This window comes from Mustela lutreola, chromosome 9 (assembly GCF_030435805.1).
Source record: "Mustela lutreola isolate mMusLut2 chromosome 9, mMusLut2.pri, whole genome shotgun sequence".
NCBI classification, from domain to species: domain Eukaryota; kingdom Metazoa; phylum Chordata; class Mammalia; order Carnivora; family Mustelidae; genus Mustela; species Mustela lutreola.
In genome coordinates, this window is record NC_081298.1 from 23,522,337 (window position 1) to 23,537,619 (window position 15,283).

The 15,283-nt window shown below is 49.3% G+C and overlaps 1 long non-coding RNA gene across 2 annotated transcripts; it reads right to left on the bottom strand.

Moving 5' to 3' along the window:
* Positions 1–7,457: 7,457 nt before the first annotated feature.
* LOC131807556 (uncharacterized) lies at positions 7,458–15,262 on the bottom strand. Of its 2 annotated transcripts, none has more exons than XR_009344537.1 (4): positions 15,188–15,262; positions 13,423–13,539; positions 8,436–8,508; positions 7,458–7,628 (listed from the first exon to the last, which is right to left on the bottom strand). It is a non-coding gene; the product is annotated as an uncharacterized LOC131807556 (long non-coding RNA). The 2 variants fall into 2 exon arrangements; XR_009344536.1 differs by having other exon boundaries at positions 14,973–15,211.
* Positions 15,263–15,283: the final 21 nt, after the last annotated feature.

The window sequence follows — 15,283 nt, forward strand, 5'->3', positions numbered from 1 at the left end:
CGACTTTAGGACCCTAGGATTCTAGAACCACCGGAAGCTTCATCTCTTCATAATCACCTTCTCATCCCAACTAACTCACCCACAGAATAGCTACTGTAGACAGTCCAAAAGTCCTTCTTCCTGCCTGTACTTCCCAAGATTAGGAGTACCAAGCCAAGACATGTATGCACCTTGGTTTACAATCCTGGAGTGTTAAAACTGGGGTCACTAGAGCACTGGAGTGCTAGAATCCAGGGGCAGAAGACTTGAGGCAAATACGACAAAATGTGTACAATGCTTTGTTAATTGTTCTCTGTACTTTCCTGTATCTTTTATATCCCCCTCACCTCTGCTTTCCCCTCTCTCCAATTAAAGACAGCAGGGCATGAGAAATCAGAGCATCAAGCCTGAGAGGGAAATCATCCCATCTAGACCCTCAGCTGAGCTGAGGACATGGAGGCCCTGATGGGGACGGAGGGAGCCCGGGCCAGACTCTGGGACCCCACTCCCAAGGTGAGTGCTCTACCCGCCCCACCGGCCCCCCGCTGCGGGTGCCAGCAAAGGAGAAAGCAGTCATGGTGAGAACCACATGGGGGCCGCTGGGGCACCCACGGCCTGGCGTTCAGTATGTCCAGCCACCTCAGCTGTAGGGACTCTCTCCAGAAATCACTCTGAGAACCACACTTCTCAAGGGACTTTATTAAGGTGCTGATAGTGCTAGGAAGGACTGTCAAGGAGGGACTCCAGCCTCAGTGCTCCTAGGCCCCCAGACCTAGGCGGCTCCGATTTCCCTAGATTGAGGGCCTATTGCTGCCTTTCAAGGTGACAATGCTGGAAGTCCCCTACCTACAATCCTACAGCAGAGCCAGGGAACCTTGGGCCTGGCTAGGAACAGAGTTGGAAAGGAAGGGCAAGATCCAGGGTAGAGAGCAAAGTGGCCAAAGATAGGGATACACAGTCTTGGGATATAGGGGAGCTGGGGCCAAGCTGGACATCGGGGGACCAGGTGTCCCCAGTTTCTATCGAAGGTATCAATCAACACTTGCCATGAGTCCTGGAGCTCACAGCTCAGTAGCAGCCAGAACTGGAGGTAGCCACTGAGCCAGGGCTGTTTGGGGGAGATTTCCATGAGCAATGAGCTGATGCGGCAAAGCCCAAAAGGGACATCGGACCTCGGGCCTCTCTGGCTTCTGCTCTTCTAGCCACTGGGGGTGCGGAGTGTTAGGAAAAGCAAGGGCAGATACGGAGACCAAGAGGATGTGATTTGGGACCCATCCCCGTCAGAAATGCATCTGTCACCAACATACCTCAGTGCCTAGAAGTCCTTCTTTGATAAAGATTATCAAAAGACTGGGTTAAAATGCTACTTCAGCCAATTCGACATGCATCTGGCAGCTTCTTTTCTGTGTCTAGGACGGGAACACAATCCTCATTGTCCAGGAAAGAAAACACACCCAGGGGCGCCTGGGTGGCTCAGTGGGTTAAGCCGCTGCCTTCGGCTCAGGTCATGATCTCAGGGTCCTGGGATCGAGCCCCACAACGGGCTCTCTGCTCAGCAGGGAGCCTGCTTCCTCCTCTCTCTCTGCCTGCCTCTCCGTCTACTTGTGATCTCTCTCTGTCAAATAAATAAATAAAAAATATTAAAAAAAATAAAAAAAGAAAACACACCCAGAGGAGGTGTCAGAATGGAGGAGTCTGAAGGACAAGGGCAAGTCCGACACCCAGTCAGGCAAGGAGAGGGCCATGACAACAAGGCCCCATTCCCTCACAGAGCAGCCGTCGATAAACAAGCAAGTCATGTTTTCCAAGGGAATTAAGGATCCTGACACATGCTATGAAGAGCCCACAGTAACTCGGTGGAGAGTTGGGGGGTACACGATTCAGGGTGGTCAGGGAGGGTCTCTGAAGAGGGGACATTCAAGGTGAGACCTGAGGACTGGAAAGAGCCAGAGGAGGAATATTCTGAGCAGAAGGAACAGTTACTACAAAAGCCGTGGAAACTACAAAAGAGGTGGAAAACGATTTGGTGCATTTGAGGCCCTGACACCACACTAGGGTCCCTGGAGCAGGGATGGGGGAGGGTTTTATAAGGTGAGGTGACCCAGGCAGTCAGGGGCTGGGTTGCCGAGAGTCCTCTAGGACTTGGAAGGGACTCTGAACCTTCCAGCAAGTACAACGGAAAGCTGTCCGGACAGGAGAAGAAGTGGTTGGAGACTGAGTGCTGACCGCCCCTGCCGCCGTCTGGAGAATGGACTGGAAACAGTAAGGAGGCCCGGCCGTCCCGGTGAGAGGCCCTGGCCGTCCCAGTGAGAGGAGGTCACCGAAGGGAAGGGAGAGGGGATGCAGAACAGGAACCCAGACTCCAAGGCTGGGGCAGCCCCACAGGGAGGGGCCTCCGGACAGAACAGTTGGGACTAGACTGTGAAGGGCTTCAGAAGCCAGATCAGGGTTTGGCGCTTTCTCCTGAAGGAGCTGGGAAGCCATCAAAGGCATTTGTATTTCGTGTTTCTCATCAAAGAGCTCTGAGCAAGGACATCTGACAGCGTGGTCAGATTTATGTGTCCACAAGATCCCTGTGGCAGCTGCTGCGGAGGACGGACTGAAGGGGCGACACCGGTGGCAGGAAGACTGACTTAGGAGGCGGCTGCCATAATGGTCCAAACGCGAAGGGGTGAGGCCCTCAAGAGGGGCCTGAGGTGCCCCTGCTTGCCCAAGGCTTGTCCCCTTCCTGGGGCCCTGGGCAGCTGCAGAGGGCCCAAGTGGGCCCCAACTCTGATGCTTGAGCAGAAAATAGGATGAGGGCTGCCAAAAGGCATCAGGGCTGTTTATCCGGAGGAGGGATGCCTCAGAGTGGATTTAGGGCTAAAAGGTTACTGGAGGGGGAGGTGGAGGGGGGGACCAGCTGTCCCCCATCCTCACAAAGGGCAAACAAAGGAGGGGACTGTGGCTTCAGCAGCACCAAGAGGGAGGGAGGTGAGACACGTGAGGGGAAATGTCCTAACAGACATCAGAGGATGAAAGCACACTTTAGTGATCCCACAAACCAACTCTCGCATTGAACAGCTAGGGAAACTGAGGCACAGAGGAAGAGACAGATCCTTGTCCAAGATCACATAGTGAATGAGAGCTAGGACTACACCCAACAGCCCAAACTCTCCCTTTTCACTCCCAGATCACTCCCAAGAGAACCTCAGACTGCCCTCAAAGAATCTGGGGTACAGCTGTCGCAGAGACAACTGTACATGTGTAGCCCCCTAGAGATAAAGGGATGGACAGAAAGCCCTGTGCTGGACTGAAGTGGTCCGGGGCTCTGATCTGCCACATCCCTGAGTTCAATCATTGCCTTAGGCCCTCACTGTCTAGAGAGTTCTCCATCTCTGTCCATACTCCCCATCAGTCTCAGTGTTGTCAGCATTTGGTGGGAGTCTCTTGTAGCTCTCAAGGGTCTTGGTCCTTCTGTATCACCCTGTCCTTCTCTGTCTTCTGAGACTCTTATTTCTTTGTCTCAGCCTCTGACTCAGCCTCTTCTAGAACTGAGCCGGACTGGGCCAACCTCCCACCCACTCTGGGCCCTTGCTGGTAGAGTGCCCCCATGTAGACAATGCTGGGGCCCAGTGCCCAGGCTGCAACAGGTGACAGCAGCTGTGTGGCTATCTATAGCTCCCTTGCCCTTCAATTGTTCCCAACTTCAAACAAGCGCTGGGGCCTGGATTACAGGCACTCCCCCCACCAGCCTTGCTGAAATGGATCCCAGGGGGCAGGGGATGAGTGAGACTCACGAGGGCCATGTTGTGATCTCTTGTGAGTAGCTACCTCTGTCTGGACCTCCACGTTCCACCTGCCGCTCAGAGGCTGTGTGAGTAAAGGACCTGTGGGTAAGGGAGCAGAGTGTGTGCAAACAGCGGACCTGTACGTGGGGATGTGGGTGTGCGTGACAGGTGTGTTTCCCTCTTCCTGCTCTGGGGGACGGACGCTTGTGAGAACGGCTGCCCGTTCCATAAGGGCAGAGACCTCGTCTTTTCTATTCACTGCTGTCTCCCAGCCCGAAATGGGCCACAGCAAGTGTGCAATGTCCATTTCTTACCTTGGCTTTTAGGAAGAGTGAGGGCGTGCTATGTAGTGACAGGATTCAAGGGTGAGAGGCAGTATTGGGTAGTGAGAAGAACACTCTACTTAAAGTCAGGCTGCCTGGGGTTGAATCCTGGCTCGCCCAGTTACCAGCTAGGAAGTCTTGGGAAATTATTCAACCTTGTAACAATGGGAATTTGTTTTTTAAAAAAGCACCTACCACACGGGATTCTTTGAGCCTGAACATCTGAAGTGCTTAGAACAGTGCATGCCACAGAGCAAAGACTCAGTGAATTAGTTATTTCCAAGACATACCATTAAGTGAAAAAAGTGAGGAGAAGAATGGATGGGATGTGCTTTCGCTCACGTCAAAAAGGGGGAAGAGGAGAATCATGTATTTTCGGGCCTCCCTATGGAGGGGACCACCTTTGCGGGCAAGTGCGGTTGCCTCTGGAGAAGGGAAGAAGCGGCTGAGGGCTCAGGAAAGGAGAGACTGATTTTTTTTCCTTGTTTACCCTTTTATACCTTTGAGTTCTGAATGAATATATATTGCCTATTTCTTAAGGATTTGCTACATGATTAAGGGTCACTTCCAACAGGATCCTTGAAAAAGCAAAGCTCCTATTCTCTACAGTGGGGAGGGCCTGGGTAAGGGCCGGTCCTCAGGGAGCGGGCTTGTTGCCCTCAGTCCTGGGTCTGAGTCTCTGGACACCCTAAATTCCCCAGCTCAATAGCAGGCAAGATGCATCCATGCAAACCATTCCAGAACAAAAAGTAGACAGAGGGAGGCTTCCCAGCTCCTAGGCCAAGCAGCAGCAGAGGTGGAAGGGGTGGTAGAAGAAGGCCCCAGCCCCCAACTCTTCAACCCAGGCTATTCTTAGAGGCCAGATAATGCCAGCAGTTGTTGCTGCTCATATCAGTTTCCAGAACCGCCCAGTGCTGCCCCCATCCCCTGTGGGGTGTGTGGGCCTCCCTGCCAGGTGTGGGCCTCCTGCCGCCCTACCCTCTGCACCACACGGGCCGCTCATCTCCTGGCCACCCCAGGTGAGGAAAAGGATTGGGCAGTGGGCTCCTCCAAGACTTCTGTTGCCAGGCAGTTGGGCAGAACAGGAAGGGCCAGAGTGCAGGGTATCCCCCTCGGGGTCACCGTGCAGAAAGATACTGGGGCCCAAACCCAGGGTCCAAACTATGCTTAGACTATGAATGAAAGGGGTGGGGTCTATGGACACAGGCTAGACAGGAGAGTGCGGGTGAGGGGAGGGCAGAAATGGTAGTGGGGTGGGGGTAGGGTGGGGGAGGGGGGCCTGGGAGAGCCAGGGTAGGGAGGAGGGAAAAAGCCAAAAATAGGTCTGGGGAAGAGATGGCACAAGAGGGTCTGATAGCACCGGCTCTGGAATCCAACTGTCCAGGTCTACTTCTACTTGCTATGTGTCTACCTGCCTTTCCTCTTGGAGCTTCAATTTCCATCATAAAATGGGCATAACTTTATTTTATGTGGTTGTTATGCAGAGCCAACAACAGAATGTACATGACGAGCTTAGCCTGTGACTGGCATAGCTGAGCACATCTAGATGTCTGGTGACTTTATCATTAGCTCCATCAGAGCAGGAATGCTTTCTCAGCTCTGCACCTGCAGGGGCTAGACTGGCACACACCAGGCCTGCCTCAAAGTCCTTGCTCTGCCATTCACGAGCTAATTGACCCTGAGCAAGTTACTTAACCTCTTTGAGCTTGGGTTCCTTCTCTGCAAAATGGATAGAGGAAGGCCACCTGCCTTATAATGTTGCTGAGAGAAATCAACAAACCGAAGTGCTTACCCCATGCTTAGAGGACAGAACAATGTGAACTGGGAACTCTGTGGCTATGGGTATGCTGGGGTGGTAAGCCTTGGGTCTGCCACTCTGGGAATGGAATCTGAAGCAGGGCCCAGGGCAGCCAGCATTCTCGGTGAGATATCCTAGAGGGACCACCATGTGGAAACAAAGTCCCAGGATCTCATAAGACCATAGCCATGCCACCCCTAGATTCTTGTGCCACACACAGCCCAGGCCGCCACTAGGATCTCAGGATCAGAACAAGCTTATTTCAGCCGGGGTCAGCTTCCCATTTAGTTGAGTACAACATACATTCTCTGATGCTCCCCCGCCCCACCCCCCAACCCCACCCTGCCCAAGACTGGGACTGTTCTGGTCTTGCCTCTCAGAGCCAGGAGTTGGGCGCCTGGGTGGCTCAGTGGGTTAAGCCTCGGCTTTCGGCTTGGGTCATGATCTTAGGGTCCGAGATCTGGCCAACATGTGGCTCTCTGCTTGGCGGAAAGCCTGCTTCCCCCTCTCTCTCTGCCTCTCTCTCTCTCTGCCTACTTGTGATCTTGGTCAAATAAACAAACAAACTAAAATAAGAGTCAGAAGTCTGTCTAGTAGAGGAGAAAGGCATGGAGGAGGCACAGACAGTTACTAACAACTGGCACAGGGCATCCCAGGGGAGGGGCACTTAGCCCCACCTGGTGGAGTGGAAAATGAGGAAAGAACATCTGTCCTTCTCAAAAGACGAATTAGAGGGGGAGGGGAAGGGAAGGGGGAGAGGGAGGTAGGGGTGGGCACAGCTTTACCTTTGCCCTTATAATCATGGTGGGTCAGCTCAGGAGGTGAAGGGCAGAGAGAGTTAAACTCAGAAACCAACCCAGTCGGTCAACCCTGGGTCTCCTGAGGTGTTTAGGGTCACCGCGCACTCCTTCACACCTCCAGAGTACGCTGCCCATCTCTCCGTGGAGCTAGACTTGGCTAACATAAGGGCAAGAGGCCTCCATGCATGTGGCCTCTGGAATTTTTAATATGCGTTGAAAATGCTGTCGTTACAAATATCTCTACGGTCCTGCCAATGATTTGGGACTTAAATTACATACTCACAATCAATTATAAGAAATAATAGACCGATCACCTGTACTGATACCGATACAATCCCCCAAGCTTATTCAAGTTTTCCCAGTTTTACGTATACCTGTGTGTGTGTGCGTGCGCGCTCATTCAGTCATATACAATTTTATCACCTGTGTAGTTTCATGAACCCACCACTCCATATTCTGAAAAATTCCAACAACAAAAAGGTGTTATCCTTTTATAACTACACTGTCCTCCTTAACCCTGGCAAGAGCCAATCCGTTCTCCAATTCTAAAATCGCCAAATATGGGGCGCCTGGGTGGCTCAGTGGGTTAAAGCCTCTGCCTTCGGCTCAGGTCATGATCCCAGAGTCCTGGGATCAAGCCCCGCATCAGACTCTCTGCTCAGTGGAGAGCCTGCTTCTCCCTCTCCCTCTGCCTGCTTCTCTGCCTACTTGTGATCTCTGCCTGTCACATAAATAAATAAAGCCTTTAAAATAAATAAATAATAAAATAAAATCACCAATTCGAAAATGTTATAAAAATGGGGGCACCTGGGTGGCTCAGTCAGTTGGGCGCCTGCCTTCGGCTCAGGTCATGATCCCAGGGTCCTGGGATCGAGTCCTGCTTCGGGTTCCCTGCTCAGTGGGGAGTCTGCTTCTCTCTCCCCTTCTGCCTGCCGCTCCGCTTGCTTGTGCTCGCTCTCTGTCAAATAAATAAAAATCTTTAAAAAAAAAAGTATAAAAATGAAATCAAAGTACATAACTTTTTAAGATTGACTTTTTTCACTCAGCATAATGCCCTGGAGACTAATCCAAGTTGTTGCCGACATCAGTAGTTTGTTCCTGTTTGTTACCGAGTAGTAGTCTGTATTATGGATGTACCATAGTTTGTTTAAACTTTCACCTGTTGTGGGGCGCCTGGGTGGCTCAGTGGGTTAAGCCTCTGCCTTTGGCTCAGGTCATGATCTCAGGGTCCTGGGATTGATCCCCACATTGGGCTCTCTGCTCAGTGGGGAGCCTGCTTCCCTCTCTATCTCTGCCTGCTTCTCTGCCCACTAGTGAGCTCTCTCTCTGTGTCAAATAAATAAATAAAATCTTAAAAAAAAAAAAAAAAAGTTCACCTGTTGTAAGATAGCTGAACCACCCTCAGTCTGAAGTGCTTGTCTTATCACCCATGTCCTAGAGGGGTCAGGCCACCCTCATCCTCCAAATTCTTGTTCATCTGTCTAGGGACTTCTTGAGACCTGGAGATGGGCAGATCCCACTGTGCAGCCCCAGCAGTCAGTATAGAACTTGGCACAGAAGAGGGGCCTGCCAGAGGGACTGTGTCCACTGGGTGGGGGCACTAGCCTCTCAAAAGCCATCTTCTCCAGGGGTCTCTCACTCTGCCCTGGCTTCCCCCTTCACACCATGACTGTGTCTCTCACCCATCCAAGCCTGGGCAAGCCTCTCCTTGATTTGCTCTCCTGGGTTTAGCTGAGCCTGGCTAACAATACAGTATAGTACTTACAAGTTCTGCAGCGAGACAGCTGGAGTGAAAGCCCTCAGCTACTCTGTCTCTTTGATGCCTTGTTGGTCATCACCTGTAAAGTAGGAATAATAACAGCACCTACTCCACTGGAATTAAATGAGATGATACCCATAAAAAAAAGGCACAAGGCCTCACACATAATAAGGATATAATATACAATCATTACTCTTCTATTTACTATCTTTGTCATCACCCCCAAACTCAGTAGGATAAACAGGAGAAATACATACCACCAATATAAAGACAATGAGAAGGTTCTCAAAAAAGGGTCATTCCCAGACTGTGGGACCCCATTCTCATTCTTACACAACTCCCTCCTGGCTTCTCTCTCTCCAGCTCCTTCCCTTCTTGGGGAAAGTTTGGGGAGCTGGAAGGACAAGACTACAGCCTCCTCCTAGAGAGAGGTTCCCATCCCTGGTGTCAAGGTGACAAACACCTTTTCCCATATACAGAGTTGTCAGTTTCACCCAACACTTCCTAGCTCCAGAGTCTTCCCACGAACAGCCTGCACAGTATAGGCCCAGAGCCCTGCCACCATTCTAGCCTCAAGGTAGAGTCACAAGGGTCATTCCTCAAAGACCTGCATCCATTCTGCTTTCACACACCTGCCCATGCAACCATGTAACTATTTACTGAAAAATACACTTTGCTATTAACCCGGGAAACTCCGATGAAATATCATGTCACACCCACTAGGCTGGTAAAAACAAAAAAGCCTGACAATACTGAGCCTTAGTGAGGATGTAATTCTAATCCAACAATCCAGCAACTCTAATATACTGCTGGCAGGCGTGCAAATTTATAAAACCATGTAAAAGAGATATTTTGTATTACCTAGGAAACCTGAATATGCTCACGACCTTCAACACACTGCACACGGAGGCACATATTAGTTTACCATTTGTAATCATAAAATACTAGAAACAGACAACCCAACAGACCATTTACAGGAGAGAAGGTATGAAATGTGGCTTTTATGCAGTGAACCTATAGAGCAATGAAAATGAATGAACTAGTTATCCCTATCAACATGGGTGACACTCCCAATGTAAGGCTGAATGAGAAAACAAGCTGCACAAGAATATATACAATGGCTCAGTCAGCCTTTGGCTCAGGTCATGATCCCAGAGTCCTGGGATGGAGCCCCGCATCAGGCTCTCTGCTCAGCAGGGAACCTGCTTCCTCCTCTCTCTCTGACTGCTTCTCTGTCTACTTGTGATCTCTGTCTGTCAAATAAATAAATAAAATCTTTTAATAAATAAATAAATAAAAAGCATATACAATGTTACTAGTTAAAAGTCCAAAAAACAGGAAAAATAGCATCAAGTGTTTAGAAACACACACCTAGTAAGAGGCTTAAGAATGCATAGGAAAGGGGCACCTGGGTGGCTCAGTGGGTTAAAGCCTCTGCCTTCGGCTCAGGTCACGATCCCGGGGTCCTGGGATCAAGCCCCGAGTTGGGCTCTCCGCTCAGCGGGGAGCCTGCTTCCTTCTCTCTCTCTGCCTGCTTCTCTGCCTACTTGTGATATCTCTGTCAAATAAATAAATAAAAATATTAAAAAAACAAAGACGGGAATAGACAAAGAAAACATACAAACAGCCAAGAAGCACTGCTCAACCCATCAGTCATTAGGCAAACACAAGTTGAAACCACAACATGATGCTGTTTCACACCCACTGGGATGGTGTAATCAAACAGGCAGATAAGAACAAGAGGTAAGGATGTAAAAATTGGAAGTCTCAGACATTGCTGGTGGGAATGTAAAATAGTGCAGCCCCTTCAGAAACCAGTCTGGCAGCGCCTCCAAAAGTTAAATGCAGAATTACCCTGTGAGCCAGGAAGTCCACGCTGAGGTTTATTCCTGAGAGAATTAAATACATCCACACAAAAACTCGTATGCAGAGGTTCGCAGCAGCATTATTTATAATAACAAAAAGTAGAAACAACCCCAAATGTCCACTGACAGAGGAACAAAATGCAGTGTCTCCACACAATGGAATACTGTGCAGGCATAAAAGGAATGAAATACTGGCACATGGATAAACCTTGAAAACATAAGGCTTAAGTGACAGAAGCCAGACACAAAAGGCCACATATAGGAGTCCACTTATATTAAATGTCCAGAATAGGCAAATCCATAGAGACACGAAGCAAAATTAGTGACTGCCAGGGGCTGGCGAGGGGAATGGGAGAGTACCCATTATAGGTTTCTTTCGGGGTGATGGAAAGTTCTGGAATTAGAGAGTGGTACTGGTTGTGCCACCTTGTGATTATATTAAAAAACCACTTAACTGTACACTTAAAAAAGGTTAGATTTTATAGCCCATGAACTATATCTCAATAAAAAATTACGTAGAAATAATAAATACTGAATTCAGGAGACTCTTTATCCCTGGGAAAGGGCAATTGCGCAGGGGCACGTGAGGCCTTCGCTGTATTAGCAATGTTTTATTTTGCAAACTGGGTGGTGGGAATATGGGTGTTTGTTATACTAATCTTTATACCCTTCCTGATGTTTTCATAATAAATACAATTTAAAAGTATTTACTGAGCATCAATCTGGACCAGGCCTGGGTCCACCTGGGTATTATAGTGGTGGGTAAAATCAGATCTCATCCTGCCCAAAAGTAAATGGGTAAGAAGTAAATGGAAAAGAGGGGCTCTAAGTCATCTCTCCTTTCTGGGCTTGTTTCTTCATGGATTATTTTTTGTTTTTAAAGTAACCTCTATTCCCAGGGTGCCTGGGTGGCTCTGTTGGTTAAGCATCTGGTTTCAGCTTCAGGTCAAGATCTCAGGGTCCTGGGGTGAGGCCCTGCATCGTCATTATAAGGCTCCCTGCTCAAGGCGGAGTCTGCTTCTCCCACTGCGCATGCTCTCTCTCTCTCTCAAATAAATGAATAAAACCTTAAAAAAATATATATCTCTATACCCAATGTGGGGCTTGAACTCACAACCCTGAAATCAAAAGGTACGTGCTGTACCAACCGAGCCAGCCAGGCGTCCCTCCTTGTGGATGAAATGAGAGCTGGACTAGAAGTTTGTTAGTAAAACGTCTCTGAGGGTACTGGGGGCGGAGGAGTGTGTCTTCCCTTTATCAGCCCAGAGTTTCAAGAATTCCTTATGCACGATGAGAGTACAGGCCTGGAGTCAGCCCTGGTGCCATCAATCATCACAAGTGGGCCTAACGCAAAGCCCAGCTGAGTCTCTATTTCTTCTCAGTAACACAGGGACAGTAACTTCACCCTCCCAGGATTACGGTGGGGGTGTAAATTAGATAACACATATAAAGTGTCTGGGACAGGCCTGGCACACAGTAAATCCCCAACACATGGGAGAGCCCTCACTGTGATTCCACAGGCATTTCCTGAGCAGCACTGCTGGGCCAGGCCTGTGCTAGGAGGCTAGAAGACAGAGGAATTCCACTCAATGGCCAGGCAATGGCCCCCAGCCAGGTGGGGAGACAGCCTCATGAACAATACCAGGCAGGTGAGGTCACTGCTAAAAAGAGACAGCAGCCATGTGCACAGATGGAAACCACGGGCACTGCAGACCCTGGGACGACAGAGCTGTCCCAGTACAGGCTTGGCGAGAGGCCCGCACCAGCGGTGTGGGAGACACATACAAATCAAAGGGACTAGCCTCCATGCGCACTGCGAGGTAGCCCTCCCGGTCCTCTTTCACCTAATTCAGATTCAAATGTTCCCACAAACCCCAAGAGCAGAGACTTAAAGGCAACTTTGGGAGGCTTGAGCTCACGGTACCTCCCCAGATGCCCATGTGGGAGCACAGTGGCCGACAGTGGGAAGCAGCGTGATCTCTGGCAAGTCAACACACTTCTGCAAGCCTGCAAATCCTCAGCTATAAAATGGAGATAACAGTACTGATGTCACAGGGGTGTGGTAAAAAGAGAGATAACTACTGTAAAGCCATTAACCAAGTACCCGACACAGATGAATAAAGATTCGTTATAGTTAGGGGGGAAAAAAAGAGATTCCATCTTCAATGTGAGGGCAGTAGGATTCAGAGAGGTGAGAAGCCTTGCCCATAGTCACATGGCCAGTTTTGGAGTCAGGATTTGAACCTGGGTCTGACACATCAGAGGCTCACTGCATCATAATCTCCCTCTGCTCCAGAATCTTCAGCAGACTCCCTGTAGTCCACTCAGTGGAATCTATCCTTGCCATGGAGTGGGGAACTAGCAAAGGCATGAGGCCAGAGAAACCTTGGGCAGGTTCCCTAACCCTGGGTCCCTTGATCTGGGACCCCCAAGTGGGCCCAGGGAGGTCTGTGAATTCCTCCACATGGTTTGCAAAAAGCTTGTGTCTAATGGAGATTCAAGGGAGTCTATCACCTCAAAAGTAACAAACCGTGACTTGACCTCATTTGGCAAGGTTTCTTACCTACCCAAAGAAGACACAGTACCTACCTTAAAAGGTTATGAGGGGATTAAATGAAGTAGTTTATGAAAAGTACCTGAAACATCCTAAGCTTTCACCAAATGTTGATTTCCCCTGCATTCCTCTCCCTAGCTGATTTCTATCATTGAGCAAATGTTACTGAACATCTACTCCAGCAGATTATCATCCCAGGTGTTGGTGATAAAGTGGTAGACAAGACAGACACTGTGCCTGTCCTCATGGAACTCACAAGGTAGAAACAGACAAAACTAATAATTTCACATACTAATAAGTGCTATGAAGAAAATCCATAGAATGTGATACTGAAGGGGAGATGATGGCATCTGAGGAGGAAACATGTGAATGACAAGAAGGAACAAGTTATGCCAAGATTTAAGGGCAAAGCATCAAGGCAGAGGGAGCAGGAAAGACAAAGCCTCGCTTAAAAGACCTTTGGCCAACAGCCCCTCACTCCCAGCTGCACCACAAACTGAGTCCCCTTGAACAAGTCACAGACCTTCTGAGGCTCAGCTGTGACGTCTACAAAATGGGAAGAAAGACACCTTACCTGCTACACCGTGAGGGGACTCAACCAAACGGCTGTTAAGGTCTGGGATCTTCCCCAAGTCTCACCAATAGACACACTGATACTCGTCATTTGGCACCCATCTTGGAGGTGGGGAACCTGTACAGGGAACCCTGGGTCATGATTTTTTTACTTTTAATTTCATGCTCCACTAGAAATAGTTTCCTTGGTTCCTGGTTAACATAGTAGACTTCTCCTGCCACTTGGGGCCTATTACAGTAACCACTGCTTCAGACTGTCCCCCAGGCACAACAGCAGACAAAGGAAGGACATCATGGAAACACTTGTGCCCATAACCAGACTACCTATTGTTCCCCTTCCGCCAAAAAGATGGAGGACTCCATCTGTCCTGTAGACAGAGAATGTACAAGCTATATTTAAAGGGTTGGAAACATTCTGGCCTCTGGGTTAGGCCACTGATTTATGATCATTTGTAGTTCTCCCTCCTGAACATTTCTTTAATCTGTCCCCTCCTCTCCATCTCTTCTGCCACTGTCTCACACCTTAATGCCCTCTGAGCACGCTCTCTGGGCTTCCAAACTATTTGCCACGCTGTAGCCAGCATCTAAAACATAAGATAGACCCTATCTTTCCCCAGCTCAAAACCCTTAGACAGCTCCCCATCACTCACTGGATATATGCCAACCTTTTTAACGTGGAACCCAAGACTCCCTCTCCAAGAATGAGCTCCTAAGCCTGCTCAACCCCCAGGCCCTCCTCAGTATCTGTACCAAACTCCTCAAGGTCTCTAAAAAGAGTGTAGCCACGCTAAGAATTATTTGCCTTTGCTATTTCTGTTCTTACTACTTGGAACACGGTCCCCCTTCCTGACTCTTACCTCCACACTTACTTCTTTGACTGCTTACACAGTCCTACCTACCCCGAAAGCCTTCCCTGATTCCCCAGAAAAGCACTGTTTACCAGTCTACCTTCTTCATCAGATGTGAAAGCTGTGAAAGCATGACTCTTTTAGTCATGGTTCACTTCCCCAAGCCTAGACTGATAAATTCAGGTTACTTTAATTAAAATTCATATGAGGTGCTTCACATCGAGAAGATCCTGTCATAATGCAGAAAGAAGGAACGGCTAAAAGAACTGGAGGGCTGCCAAGAGCTAAGGTGGAAATAAGGAATCAAGAATCTGCATTCTCAAAAAAAATTGCCCTAGATACTGACACAAATGATCTTAGACATTTTGAGAAACACTGCATCACCCTCAAACATTCCCAACTTAAAAATTGCTGGAAAGGGGGCACCTGGATGGCTCATTTAGTAGAGCCAGCGGCCCCACGTTTGGTATAGAGAATACTTAAAATATTTTTTTTAAATTGCTGGAAAAATTAAAATGCTTTTTTTTGGTCTCTACCGCTTCTCCGGCAGTTTTCCTGAGGTTCGAGAAATCAGGTGGTCTTTTCTGGGACTCAGCTGCATGGAAAACAGAAGCCTGGGTTCCAACACTGGCTCAGACTAGAACGTTCTAAGTTACCCTGCGCCGGTCTCTGCCCCTCTCTGGATCGCCCTTATCACACCTACCCCCACAGTGCGTCCCCGAGGTAGTGACTGTCTCATTCTGGGTATCAGTTTCCCCATCTTACAATGGACTTCACCAGCTCTGACGCCCTACAAGCTCTGCAAACCCTTAACTCCGGGCCGACACAGCTTGATTCCGGCCCTCCTTCCCAAGGTCCTGCCCGTCTGGCTCCAGACGATGAACCCCTAAAGCCAAGACTTCCCTCACACAGACTGACCCTTCCCGGCCGCCGTCCAGCTCCACAGGCACCGGTCTCCTCCCCCACCCTGCTCTTTATCCTTCCCCACCCGCCCCTTACTGGAGCGGTCCGCGC